Genomic DNA, 12,552 nt, shown 5'->3' on the forward strand with positions numbered 1-12,552 from the left:
GTAAGGCTCACCTACATGAGGATGGCTGTGTTGTGTTTATAATTCATCATGTAACTTGATTTGGCTGCTTTTGATTAGTGGACTGCGATTTGATTGTCATGTCAGTATAAACAAATGTAGTTTGGGATGCCTCAATAGCGAAACACACTCACATCATAAATTACAGATTTGGACTCTTATTAAAGGCCTTGCAAGTGCCTGTGTTCTACTAAGCATCTTGAACATGTATTATAATGGAGCTTAGTCCAGCAATAATGCACTAGCCAGGGTTTTTCAGAGGGCGGTTGTGGTTCCAGGGGGTGGCGGGGGTCGTAAATTATTGTAAATTCTTCTGTTTTGTTTGACCCACTCTCCTTGCCATATTTGTGAAATGAGGCTTGCAGGACTTGTATTTCACAAAATAACATGCTTGAGATGTAATGAGTAGGGACGTCCCGATCCGATACTTAGGATCGGTATCGGCCCGATATTGGTCAAAATTTCAGGATCGGATATCGGAAAAAATAACTATAGGCCGTCCGATCCGATACCCAAATGCTCCATTTAACTTTGCGCGACATGCCGTAAACAGAGAGCAGCTGCTGCACGCGTGTGTAAACAGAACCTCGTGACAGTGAATTAGCCAGCGCTCTTATCATGTCAGCTGTGTGGAGTTACTTTGCAGCAAGGAAGAGAAAAGTAAAAGAGCCGAATGCAACTTGTGCAACGCGAGTGTCTCAAGAGGTGGCAGCAGCACTGGACGCAAGTGTTTGTGACAGTTTTTTTAAAGTTAGCAGTCACTTAAAGCAGCTATATGTCCTATAGCAGGGTGCCCATTACGTCGATCGCGATCGACCGGTGCGGGTAGATCGCGTGCTATTGGAAAAAATAAAATGTTTTAGATGTTAGTCTGGCTTAACATTATCTATTGCACCTCCAAAACAAACAGCAAGACAAACGTTCATCTTTATTTATTTTACTTTATATTTGCAACATGCCCTCAGTTCAACGGCACACATCCACAGCCACGCACAACTTCAACCACAACTCAAGACTACCGTCTTTCTTAAAGAGACAGTGCTATTTTTCTAAAGGTGCAGTGCACCAGTTTTTCTTGATAAAAATAAAAACAAAGATGGATAGAGCTTTTAACACTGTAGCAACAATCAATATGACTTAGGATAGGTAGATCACTTTGACTTGTTCATTGTAAAAGCAGCTCGCAAGCCAAAGAAGTGTGGGCACCCCTGTCCTACAGTCTTCAATGGAACATTGGAACTGAGTCAATTCTATATCTAGTTTGATATGGGTGTTTTACATACAGTTCAACCCCAGAGGTTACATGTGAAAGAAGAAACATTCAAGTTTGCAGTTTGCACTGATTTGAAGTTTAAATAAAGAGCTTATGGCGTGAGGCACATCGTGGGCTATTTTATTTCTTCCCTTAGGGGAGCAGAATATTTGTTGCACAGTTTGACCATGGTGTTTTTAGATGTCCATATTAAGCAAAGTACATCTATACAAACTATATGTATCATAAACAACTTAACAGAGGAGAAAAGAAGGTATCGGATTGATATCGGTATGGGCAGATACTCCAAATTGCAGTATCGGTATCGGACATGAAAAAGTTGGATCGAGCCATCCCTAGTAATGAGTACCTTATTTTACACCCAGGAAGAATTAAACATATTGAAATACATATGCCAAGTTGCTCCTGCTACTCTGCAGAAAAAATAAAATAAAAATGCCCTACTGTACTTCTAACATTTGGGATTTTTTTGATGTCTTATTGATAACAAGAGGTGCCTGTCATGTTACATAGCAATGTTAAACCTGGAGATGTTAGGGATGTTTGAATCAGAGAGTTAACTATGTGACATTACACTAAAGCTGCATCCCCAATATTTATTTTTACATTTAAACGGGACAAGTCCTAAAAGTTTCTGGTTGGTGTTTATTTAGTCGCTAGCCAATCTACCATGTTACCTCTACCTAAGGATAAATTATGATCATAATAAAACGCTGTTTTTATCAGAAAACGAGTGAACGCAGGCTATGTTTAGCCATGTTAGAAACTGTATTAATGTACAATAGGTGAATATCTAGCCGTTGTCAGACACTAGTCTGGAAAGTGTCTGGTCGTTAACCGACACTAGTCAAGTTGAGTTTCTGATGGGTTACACCCACAGATGTTTCTATTTAAACCCCAACCCTCCACCCCTTACTAAAACAGAAGAAGCGACTTGGATGACTTGCGAAATGTCTTGAAGAAACTCTACAAGTCGAGTTTTCTTTAACATTTTTGGATATACCATGACCTGGATCACTGAGAACCTTCACACACGTGTACTAATGTTCAGTCCAGGAATATTTATGTAAAATCAACTAGTTTTGCTAGCTTATGCAACCCGGCATGTGAATATCTATGTAGCTTTGGTTTCTTTATTTCTACAATAAATAGGCTTCCTTTATCGACTAGCTTGTTGGAGCCAGTGGTTGTAACGGCCATTCAGAATTCATTCATTTGACTGTAGGCGTTCCACAAAAAATACTTTGTCGCTTCGCTGAATCTTTTGTATGGTCAGGAAAACCCTGCTGGCACGGAGCACACGCAGACTATGACATCAATGGGACATCATCTACTGTGCTGAAAGGCTAACTGCATCACTGAAAACCTCATCAAGGATCCTGTGAGCCTGGTGCTGCTGAGGCCACATCATACATGTACGCACATGTGTGCATTCAGACACCACAACCAAACCATCACAGGACTCATCTTCATGATTACCCCTTTTGTGAGGCCCAGCAGGAGCATGCTTGGACAAAATGAAGAAGGCTTTTTTTTTTTTTTTTTTTTAAGCAGAGACGAAGCAAGTGAGGAGGGGAAAGAAACGGGTAAAATTATTGTCTCACCACGTGAGCTTAGTGGGTTTCCAAGTTGACTTGAGGCTTAACCCCGTCCTTTTGGTCTCACAGTGGTGGTTTGTACTGCAGCAGATCATATAATTATGGTCACTGCAAGTTATCCAATCCCAAGCAGGTTATGTCAAAACAGTCTGATCCAACTTTCTATAAAATTTCAGCTGGAAACATTGGAACTTTAAAGAGTTTCAAAGAATTAAAATAAATAAAAAATAAATGAAATGTGCTTTCATCATTGGATACCACTCTAAAATCAAATATAAATCAGTGTTAGTTGGGTAATTTGGTAAATTGTTACACTTGTTAATTTAAATTAATAGAAAACAAAATGCTTTACGCTAGTTTTAGAAGTTACTCCAGACTAAGAGAAAATTATTTGGTGTTTTGATAAAAAGCCTCTCATAGATATATTACAATTAAAATTCAGTGTATTTTTCCTTTGGCTCAAGACTTAAGACTCCACCATGACATCTAAACCCCCAATATGGTGGTACACAGTCACATCTTATTGCTTCTTACCACACAGTCTAATACTGTATAATATCGGACCATTATTTACTGCAAATTTAACCCCGCCTGATATAAACCATCGAGTCAAATAGATACAGAGGGAGTCTTGGGTCCAGCAGCGTTTGTAATGGTGCATGACGGACTGTAAAACTCTGTATTTGAATCTCCTTTTTTTCATTTATTGATTTTCTTGGCTTGTGTGTAATGAAGTAGTTGAGGAGTCTGAAGAATGAGCTCAATTGGAGCAAGAGCCAGCGAGAGCTTAGCTAAAGTGGCAATAAATGAGAACAAACTAAAAAAAGAAAGAAATCGCTTTACTCCCACTCTCATAGGCCTTAGTGAGTAATGGTTCTCAAGTACATTATTAGCAAAGTAAAGTACAATGGGTGCCGGTAGATATTTGTACTTTCAGAGACGCATTTTATTGCAAATTAACGACCGCCGACTATTCAAAGACGGAAAGAAAATCATTGTGGTAGAGAACAAAATGACCGAAGTTTTCGATCCGGTTACTGAGGAAGGGAGGCTGTAGAATGGGGCAAATTTCAAACTCACGGAAAGGAAACAAAAGGACTGAATGTCTGAGTTTGTGCATGCAAATTTTGAAATGAAAAAAAGATGGCCTGAAGACAGTTTCGAGTGCAGTATATTTAAAACAGAGCACATTTCTCTTTCTTTAAATGCGCAGTTCTCTTTTGTATTTTACACAGCTATTCAGGAAAAGTGTAGGATTAACAAGATCCAAAACACACACACACACACACACACGCTGAACCCTGTAAAATGGCTCACTCCTGCCACAACCCTCCTCTGGGCCTGTACCACAGCAATCTCCCCACACTACCACAAAAAAAAATCCCACTCACTTATTTTGCCACCTTACCTCATGTTGCGCACATTCAGTCTGTTCTTACTTTACTTGATCCTTACCACATACGACACACCAGCCCTAGCCACAGACCCCTTATGCCACCAGCCGCCTGACCAGAGGAAGATTATGGGTGGCTGCCATTCTCACCGCTGTATACTGTATGTTAGACAATAAGTGCAAAGTGAAATACATAAAGGGCGGAAATATCAGAGCTTTGGATTATCCAAAACAAATGTTTATTCCAACTAATTTTTTGACCAACAGAACAGCATCATAGCTTTGTGTTTGATATGTGCAGGAATCCTTTAAGATGGAGGATTCCTTTAAGGATTATAGTATTTTATGTGAACTAAGATAGATCTATAATAATTATAGGTTAATTAAGTATATTTTTAGATGGCCTCTCATAAGATATCAATAGTGTTGTACTTGGGGATAACCTGAGAGTTTTAGTTTTATTCATGTCCAGTTGCTGCGTGAAATGGGGGATTATTGGAGAGTTAAAACATTTGTTGCAACCCTTACCAGTTCCAACATGGTAAAGGTGTGGCATTGGGAAGACGCCATTCAACTGTCTCTCACGCACCTGTAGAAGCATTCTGGCCTCAACGTTGTTTAGAGAGTTTTGAATAAAACCTAGTACTTGATGAATGACGCCAACACCAACAAAAGCTTTGCCTTGGCTGTGGTGTTACCTTTTAACCAAGTGTTATGTAAATCTGGAACTTTTTGGAAAGCCCTAAAAACATAATGCTTATTTTCAAAATGGCATACTGTCTCCTACTGGTATGATTCTGACCACAAATAGTAGAAGGAGACAAACGTGGACATTTACAGTATGTCAACAATATCAGAATGACATACAACGCTGACCAAATTCCCAAGATCTGCACATGAGTTATTTCGGTGATGTACTGCATCTCATAGTGCATCGCAGTCATTTAAAAACTTAGTAATGTCAGACAAAAATGAAAAACACTTCAAAAAGTCTGCAGGGGAGACAAGCAAATGGTAGCACATACAATTGCTAAAAAGATATTTTTGTACAAATGACGACCTGTGGCAAATAATAATAATATGTTCTTGCAATGTGAAACTATTACATTAGTTAATACCTATATATCAATCACCATCTGCACATGATGTGATCTCATATCTACAATTTCATGCAGATTCCTATGTAAGAATATGCTGTTTTTTTATTGTAGTCAGCTGCCAGGTAATTGTTTCCATATAAAACTGGTATTTTTCACATACTGCATGCTGCACTTCATACTACTAGAGAACATATGTTTACAATATACAACGTTAAAGCCATCTACCTAATAGAGACTACTTGGTTTCTATGGATTGGTTTGTTCCGGCAAACCCAATAGTTGTTAGATTGGATTGGGCTATCGGGATCTGCGCGGTTTGTACCATTTGTACCGTTCCTGTGCGTTGTTCTGTTGGGTGAGACTGCTGCTGTTGCCATGGTTGTTGAATGGTGTGGTTGGTCTTCAACAATGTAAAACAGGAGGTTGGATAATGTTAAATGAATTTCCACGCATTGTAACAGGATTATCACTGACCATGTTTACATGGTCTTTAGTATCCCGGTTTTGATCGGGTTTTTGAAGTATCCCGTTTTTGTGTTTGTCCATGTAAACACCATATCCCAAATTCAGAAATCGGGATATGCCCATTTCCCGATTTCAAGAAACCCGGTTTTGCTACCTGGAGTACTCCGATAGAAGCCGGGATACTGGAGCATGTATACACCTTATCCCGATTTCTGACGGCTGCTCACTGTCTGCCCAGGCGCGAGTGACGCCAAGTGACGCACTAGATATACAAACAACATGGCGGCAACGAGAACTTTTGGAGCGACGAAGAGACAGAATTTTCCCTTAAAGTAATGAAAGAACTAAACATAACGACGTTTTTAGATGGCACCGAAATGCTGATGTATTCAAATCTGTTGCGGAAAAGCTACGTGACGCTGGTTTTCCACCTCGCTCCGTTGAACAAGTTAGGTCGCGTTGGAAAACATCAAAAAAGACGTAAAACACGCATGCGCAGATAGGATGCAGCGATCGGAAAACGGGTTACCGGTATTTATCATGTATACGGGGATATGAATAACCGGGTTTCTCTGTGTTCCATGTAAACACCATATCCCGGGTATGCTCAAAGCCGGGATACGCCTCAAAATCGGGATACTAAAGGCCATGTAAACTCAGTCACTGACTCACCTTAAAAAGCCCAGTGGTTTTAATGTTGTGGTAGATCAGTGTATACGTATACTGTGCCCAAGTATATCAGTCTCCTTGGTGGAGGTAACAAGTTTATGGGTTGGAAAAAAATATCTCTTGGAACCACAGGGTGCACTTTTGTTTGATAGCTTGGTACTTGGTCCATGTGGTACATGATGAAGAACAGAGACAGTATTACAATTACAATGACCTTGTATAAGCTTTTTATTATTACTGTGTGAGTGTCTGGTATTTTGATGTGTAAATGCATTTAATCCTTCCTACAAACACCTCGCTATCAAGTTTGGAGGTCTGTGCAGGGAAAAACAAAGTGAGGGTGATATTGTGCTTTTAATCCAACTATTGTCTACGTGTGAATCAACACAAATCAATAGCAGATGTTATCAGTGTTCTCTGTCATAACAGCTTTAAATGCTGCAGACCAGAATCTTCGCTCTGCAATGTAAACATGACATTTAACCAGACCTCTTTTGAATCAGCAAATACCTTCGATGGAAAAGGAATAGTTGGCAGGCAGTTGGTCTTAAAATTGAAGCATCATGATGATCACTGAATGAATCTCTAATTTTAATACAAGGTGAATGAATGGAAACAACAAGAATTCATTTTGCTGTGGTAAGAATAACTTCCCCTCTTGTTCAGTTGGTCATGTCCTTTATTAATTACAACAAATTTAATTATTAAAAACCAGAACTGGGAAACGCAATGGTTAATGTGGTTTTACTGTATGCAAGCAGCCAATAAATTAGTCTTTATTTGATCCCATGTCAGGCCCTAATGCCCTGCATGTTGACTCTGCTGTCAGGCAGCCAGTGATCAAGGACTAATAGAGGCTTTCTGCTGCCATAGCCGCTTCCAGCGACCCTGGGTCTAAGGCTAAATTGCGCCAGTGGAGTTTGAGGAGAGAAGGCCAACAAAAACAACAAATATATTTTCATTTAGACTGCAGGCATATTCCTCTGGAGAGTAGGGGGTGGAGGCGTAAAGGTGAGGAAAAGAGAAGAGAGTTAAAGCAGAGCAGAGGATTAAAAGTAGAAATAAGAAAGATTAAGTAAGGTAGATGAGAAGAGAAAACGAGAGGAGAATAATTTGGTCTCATCCTGGCTCCAGCTCTGGAAAATGTTTTATAAGTTTATCACAGCCTCGACTAAAATATTAATACAAAATGTTTACATTCTTGTTTTTTTTTTATCTCAGCGTAGCAAATGCATTACGATGAAACACACAGTGACTCACATTTAGGACTCCTCCGTCAGGATGATTTTCCCTGAATGTTTCTTGCTCCTGCTGACACGCGCTCAATTTATCTTTTTTCCCCCTACCTTTTTATTTCTGTCTTTCCCTCCTTCTCCCAACTCTCCTCACTCTTTCCGAATCGATAAACAGAGGCCTCACCTCACTGCGAGCCAAGTCAAATGTTTGAGCCACCTGTTGCAGGAAACTTGAAGCCCTCAGGAGATGTTAAGATGGAGCTAGAGCTGAGGCTGTGAACCAGAACAGAGAGGAAAACCGAAAACGCACCACTGTGTGTGTGTGTGTGTGTGTGTGTGTGTGTGTGTGTGTGTGTGTGTGTGTGTGTGTGTGTGTGTGTGTGTGTGTGTGTGTGTGTTTGTTTCAAGAGGCAGGCAGGGGGTGAACTACTTGATGTGACATTGCGTGTAAAAACACATTTACAAATAAGATGGAATTAGGCTTATTGCTGTGGCAAAGTTTCAACGTGCTTCTGTTCGTGCCACACTAAATAAGAAAGACGAGAAAATGAATTTCAACAACTAAAGATTTATTTATAAGTAAAGAACTCTTAACTACTGGGTGCGACTTAAACTTACGTTTGACATTGATTCAAACAAATCCATATTTAAGTGTCAAATAATATCAGCGTATGTAACAAATAACAACATCAAGCTGAAGAGACAAAATAAAGGGTCTGCATTCCTGCAAAGGGTCTTTGCAGAGCTGTAATGAGCTATACCAGTTTTTGCATTTATACCTGTGCGCTGGTGTGTCAGTATCATTTTGTAATTTACACCGGCAAAACACTTGTTGGCATCTAGTCGACTATGTTCAGTTTTTCTGTGTACTTCACACAATAGCGACTGCAACCGACTAGCTCACGATGAAGTTGGAGCTAATAAATCCGTATCAGCTTTAACCTTTACTGAATAGAAAAGACATCTGAGCAGATGGTTTGTAGCGGGCAGAATATTCCACCATTGTACAATCTATGAGAGACAAGAACATGGAAATGCATTTAAAACTAATCACAGCTGGTGTAGTCTGTGTTGCTATAACGTGCACATGCATTGCATAGCCTCAAATCGTGCTTAAAAGTTAACGTAAGGTGGCGAACACAACTCTGCCAAAGCCATCACTTGATCGCTAGTGGACGTTCCAGGCTCTGGTTGCCTAGGTAACCCTTTTGTATATGTCCCATTCCATATGTTTCAGAGTGAAGAGCCTCCCATGCTTGAACACAGAGCATTCACATCGTTTCCTGATTTATTTAGTTTTGTAAATAAAGGATAAAAGCTTTACATTATGGATCACCATGAACTAGCTCTTCTTGCTATGACTATTCTCTATTTGAAAAAAAAAAAAAAAAAAAAAAAAAAAAAACCTACTGCCAACGAAGCCACTCCATCTGGGTTCACTCGACTCTCCGAGTCGGCTTTCGACATGGTGAATTTGTAAGTTTAAACCGAAGTTATGGGCTGGGTGTTTCCTTGCGGTAAATTTGGAGAACTCTGTATTTACGTCACGTCAATTAATTGTTCAAAGTTGAGATTATTTCATCGTGGCACCTGCTCACTTCAGGTCACCAAGCCTTTTTTTTTTTTTTTTGCCTATCATCGCTGCAAATCACTGAATTTCTCCCGACAGTCGCTGCTAGTATCTACCGGTGTCCTGCTGCCCTTTTAATTCAGCACTTAATTGAAACTTTGTTTATCTGTTTGTTGCTGGTTAGTTAGGAGACTGTGGGTTGATCAGAGCTGTTAAAGTGTTTGCTTGTTTCAAGAAGTGTGCGTTAATTTGAATCGATTTAGGTTTGAATTAATTTGAGTCGAAAATATTGATTAACTCAGTGTTAATTTCATGGGAAACGTGTGGTGTGTCAGCGGGGATAAGGAAGACAGAGTAGTTGCTCTTTGAAGGACTAAATTATGAAAAAAAGAAATTAAGTAAAATGAGCTGAACATGAGAGGAGAACTCCAGGTTCACCTTCTGGGTTCCAGGAACTCCCTTGGTCTGCTTCCAATGATTGCTCCCAAGCCCCCTTCACCCCCCCAGCCCTCTTTACTTCTGCAAATATCCCTTCAAGTCACCCCCCCTACCCCCGACTGCCAGCCCCAAATTTTCTGGCAACTCCTTTAATCGGCCCCATCACCCCTTCTTCCTCTCACCCGCTCTCCCCCTCCTTTCACCCTTTGGCATCCCGTTCAAACTGCTGCCCTCTCAGCAAACATCTCCCCTCCTGCCTTTCTTTCTCGCGCTCTCCCCCCCCCCTTGACGGCTGTAAACGTCCCCAGGACTGTGGTTCTTTCAGTTATTCACCTTTCCTCCAAACCCGCACGTCTTTCTCCGATTCAGGGCTCGCTACCTCTGGCTCCCTCTATCCCCTCCTCTGTCTCTCCGGCTCTCTCTCCCCCTCTCACCAGGATGTAAAATATTCACAGCTGCTGCTGCGGTCAGGTAGCACAGCCACAAGACTCTCTGAGCAAACAGAGGAGCTGTGAACGTGTGAAGCCAATGGTGTACGTTTCATTTGAGGTCCGACACAGGTCCGATAGATCCTGATGTAGTCAAAACAGAAACCGCATACTGAGCCTCGCCGCATGCCTCAACAAACCAAGCACTAATCAAACATACCCAAGCACAACATTAAAAAAAAAAAAAAGGGACACTGCAAACAGTTTTTAGAAGCACGTTAGGCGCACTGCAGAAACGGGAGAGGCGATGCGTGGCGTGGTGCCGGTGAACACACCAACTCAGATATCATTGAGGTTGATAATCAGTGTGAAACATCTGTCTTGAATGAGTGCCCTGCTTTTAAAGTCTGGCCTTGTTATCCATTATGGGTAAAGGCAAGAGCGCATTAAGTCATGTTAAAGTTGCAATAAAAATACATCAAGCTATTCCAAGACGTCTACACATGTTATATATACGCAGACTTGATTCGGGGTTCTCCAAATGAAAAAGTGGATGAATTTGTCTCAGATATCAAAGTTTCAGTCCAGATTTCCGTGTCCTAATGCAGATTTAAATGGGATGTTTTACATCTCTGAAGTTGTATCACCGAATAATAAAGACATCTTGGGCTAGGAATGCCAGCCCTTGAACTTTATGAGGGAGGGAGAAAGGGGGAAAGAGGAGGGGTATCAGTGTCTTGAACACATTTCAAAGTAATTGTACTTGATATGTCGTTTACAGAACACCCAAGTAATCATATAAACAAAGGAATAGATGCCCTGGGAGGATGAAAGGAAATCTGAATCTCCCACTGATGCATCATACTTACTCACGTTTTGACGTGAGTGTTAGACGCTGAGGATTCCTGAGCACAATAAGAGGATCGAGAACCTTTTTGTAATAAACACAGCGGGATGGACCTGACTCTGGTGGATTCCATCATACTCGGAAATTAACTTACACACACACACACAAAAAGAAACAGATGGCAGAGAGTTGAAAGTGACGGATGCAATGACCACATTACAGCGGCTGCAGTCCTGGGCAGAGGGAGGCCGTGTGTTTGTGCGATAACCTTGCTCCGCGTTTGATCCCATTAAGCGCTGGGATCTTTCGAAACTTTACCGAGACGTGACTGAAGTTTACAGTGGAAAAATAGAAAAAGGCGAGGACCCGGGACAGCAACAACACAAGAGAACGTGTTTAAGGAAAAAAAAAAAAAAAAAAGCGAGAGAAACCAAAAGAAGAATAAAGAAAACATGACATCATAGTTAATTAGAATCAGGTGATAAACAAAGGAGTGATATTTACGTTATACCATATGCCCTTCTCCATGTGTCTTTCTGTCTCGGGGGGTACAGCAACAGGTTTCAGACACGTAGGGTCAAGGAGGAGGCTTTTCCCCAGCTGCTAGACCACACTGATGCACACACGTCTTTAACCCGCGAAGTGTGTGTGTGTGTTTGTGTGTCCATTCATGTGTCAGCCATTTCTAAAGCCTGTTTTGTCTTTGTTGCTATCACATAAAAGACGGTGTTTATCCTCCAGGAAGCCATGTTTGCCATGTGTACTTGTAAGCGAGAGGTTTTTTTTTTTTGCACAGAGAAATGAAAACCTCTGAACTAATCAGCCGGGTCGTCTGCTGGGCTTCTTTCAAATGCCTAATTTCTTACAGATTCCTGATTCCCGCCTTGGTTTTTAAAGTACTCTACTTGCTGACTCAACTCGTCACACCCGCGATTGCTTAGACGGATGATTAAGATGTTTTCAAGTTTCCAAAATGTGCTGTTACTCATAAGTGAAACGTCACTCGTGATAACATTAACTCGTGACACGTTTATTAGCTCTGACGCTGTTAATCAGGCGCCGTATTCATCACTGAATGAGTCAATCTACCAATGAAGATCAAGATTAGATTGGGTTGAAAGCTATAGAAAAGGCTTGTTTGTGCTGTGATTTAAGATTATATTGTCAAACGTCTACATCAAAAGTTGAAAATAACCCTCAATGATCAATATAGACATTGAAGGAAATATCCAGAAGAAAGCTAGGGTATGGGATAGGGACTTAAGTGCATACTACATTGAAACCCAACATTTCATCTGTCATAAAATGCAGTTAAATAATCATAAGTGAAAAGTCTTGAGAAACTCTATGTTTTAATGTAACCTGATATCATTATTTGCATAGAACTAGTCACTTCATCTTCTATCTTTCAATTCCCAGCTTTTGGAGGGTTAATATTAAATTCATCCCGTGGTTCAGTTCATTGAATAATTTCCTTGAATGTTTTATTGATGTATTTATTTATTTATTAGTTTCTAT

This window comes from Chelon labrosus (genome assembly GCF_963514085.1).
Source record: "Chelon labrosus genome assembly, chromosome: 22".
Taxonomy (NCBI): domain Eukaryota; kingdom Metazoa; phylum Chordata; class Actinopteri; order Mugiliformes; family Mugilidae; genus Chelon; species Chelon labrosus.